This window comes from Myodes glareolus, chromosome X (genome assembly GCF_982192425.1).
Source record: "Myodes glareolus chromosome X, mMyoGla1.1, whole genome shotgun sequence".
In the NCBI taxonomy this organism is placed as follows: domain Eukaryota; kingdom Metazoa; phylum Chordata; class Mammalia; order Rodentia; family Cricetidae; genus Myodes; species Myodes glareolus.
In genome coordinates this window covers 141,758,539-141,761,279 of record NC_142053.1, presented here as the reverse complement: position 1 = coordinate 141,761,279, position 2,741 = coordinate 141,758,539, and the positions used below count along the sequence as shown (strand labels likewise).

At 43.2% G+C, this 2,741-nt stretch overlaps 1 pseudogene; it reads left to right on the top strand.

Moving 5' to 3' along the window:
* The first annotated feature begins 646 nt into the window (after window positions 1-646).
* On the top strand, window positions 647-2,428 carry LOC125417903 (cofilin-1 pseudogene; annotated as a pseudogene).
* Window positions 2,429-2,741: the final 313 nt, after the last annotated feature.

The window sequence follows — 2,741 nt, the reverse complement described above, 5'->3', positions numbered from 1 at the left end:
TAATTTTGGATTATCTCATCACAGATTACATTGCCTGTTTATTGTTGTTATTTTTTGTTTTTTCTGTTTGTTTTTGAGACAAGATCTCAATATGTAGTGCAGACTGGCCTCCAACTTGCCATGCTCGTGCTTCACTCTTCCAAATGCTGAGATTACAAACAGGAGGCACCACAACCAGGTATCAGTATTACCTGTTCTTGAGCATCATGTAAATAAATGATGTCATGTGGTATGTCCTTTGAGGGCTCTAGCTCTTTGACTCAGTACATTTTTTGAGATTTGTCTACACTGTTTATCTTTGGCTCATTTCGTTTTAATGCTGAATAGAATTCTGTTGCCTAGAGATCATATGAGATGTATCCATCCATTGAGGGGCATTTGGCTTGTTGCCATTTGGAGGTATATAACTAAAGTGGCAACACATGTTTTTGTGCAAGTCGTTGACATATATATATACTTTTATACTACTAAGCAATCCCTTTTCCTGAGCAACAATAAGGCAGTAAAATCTGTGCCTAAAGTCACTATTTATTTGGCATGCACCTGTAACCCTAGCACTCAGTTGGGTCAGAAGTTCAAAGTTACTCTTGGCTATAAAGTGGATGGAAGGCTAGCCTGAGCTACATGCACTTTCTCAATACAAAAATGAAATAAAATAGCAATAGGACAACGCAGTAGTGTGGGTGATCCCCCCAGAGCTGATAGATTTAGAGTCAAAAAAACTGCTTAACTTTTCCTCAGTCAAGTAAATTGCCCAATGCTTCTAAAAGTTTTGAGGCATGATGGTCATTATTGGTTGTCAACTTGTCTACATTTATAATCAACTAAAACCCTGGACAGTTTGAAGAAAATTTTCTTGATTGGATCATTTGAGATGGGAAGACCTACCCTACATCTGGACAACATGTTCTGGTAGCAGCCCACATAAAAGGACATGAAAGAAGGAAGCTTTTGCTTTTTGCCTCCTTGCTTTCACTCTGTCTGGCAAATTTATCTATCCTGTCATTTAGATATTCCTTCACTGATATTAAACCCTACTTCTTCAGGATTTCAATGTAGATTGATGACTGGCAGCTCTCTAGGAATTCCCTGAGTGCCTAGCGTAAACTCTGGGCACAATCCGTTTCTGGATCCTGGATTCTCTCCACTTAATCTAACTTTGAAAAGATACTTTATTTATTAATTTCCTGGCTGCCCCCTAATTTTTACAACTAATGTTATTTATTATAACGAAAAACAAGTAAAAGATACATTTTTAGTTCTACATTTGCATTTTTAAAATGTAATGAGCAAGAATGGGAGCACCATCCAAACAGAACCTCATGAAAGCCATCTGTAATTAGAAAACTGAAAATAGTCAGTCGGATCCCGGTAGCAGCTGCGGTGATTCAGTTCTTCTGTAGCTCTCCCAGTCTCCCTTTTGCTTTTGGAAACATGGCCTCTGGTGTGGCTGTCTCTGATGGTGTCATCAAGGTGTTCAATGACATGAAAGTGCGCAAGTCTTCGATACCAGAAGAAGTGAAGAAACGCAATAAGGCAGTGCTAGTCTGCCTGAGTGAGGACAAGAAGAACATCATCCTGGAGGAGTGCAAGGAGATCCTGGTAGGAGATGTGGGGCAGACTGTGGACGATGCCTATATCACCTTTGTCAAGATGCTGCCAGACAAGGACTGCTGCTACGCTCTCTACTATGTCACCTACGAGACCAAGAAGGAGGACCTGGTGTTCATCTTCTGGGCCCCTGAGAGTGCACCCCTTAAGAGCAAAATGATCTATGCCAGCTCCAAGGATGCCATCAAGAAGAAGCTGACAGTAATCAAGCATGAATTACAAGCAAACTGCTACAAGGTGGTCAAGGACCGCTGCACCCTGGCAGAGAAACTAGGTGGCAGTGCCGTCACTCCCTGGAGGGCAAGCCTTTGTGAGCTGCCTCCAGCCCCCTGCCTGGAGCATCTAGCAGCCCCAGACCTGCTCATGGGTGTTGCAGGCTGCCTCTTTCCTGCCAGACCTGAAGGACTGGGGGGAATGCCAGCAGGGGGATGGTAATCCCTTCACCCCAGTTGCCAAATGTCCCCCACCCCCTGGACCATCCTTCTCCCTCCACCCTGACGGTTCTGGCCTTCCCAAACTGCTTTTGGTCTTCTGATTCCTCTTGGGTTGAAGCAGACCAAGTCCCTTCCCAGGCACCCAGTTTGGGAGGATCCTGACTTATATTTTTAACTACACCCCTATTCCTCATCCCCCCATCCCATGCTTCCAACTTCTAACCACAATAATGACTCTGTGCTTGTCTGTTTAGTTCTGTGTGTAAATGAAATGTGGAAGTGACCCTCCCTTGCCAGCTGGTTCCCTCCCCTTCCCCTTCTTCTCAGCCACTCATGAAAGCAGGACCAGTAAGGGACCTTCAATTTAAAAAAAAAGAAAAATAGAAAAAGAAAACTAAAAATAAAAGGCATGCACTTGAGTGTTAGGGTGTCTTTTATGTTATGATTGTTAATCTCAATTGTCAAATTGATGAGATATAGAATCCCATGGAAGGTACGCCTTTGGGCATGCCTATGGAGAATTATCTTGAGTAGGCTGAGGTAGGAAGATCCACCTATTCTGGGTGGCCCCATTACTGATGGATTCTGGATTATATAAAAGTGGGAAAAATAAGCTGAGAACAAGCATGCATCACCACCTGCTTCCTAACTGTGAATGCAATTTGACCAATGGCTTCAAGCTTCTGCTACTGAGAC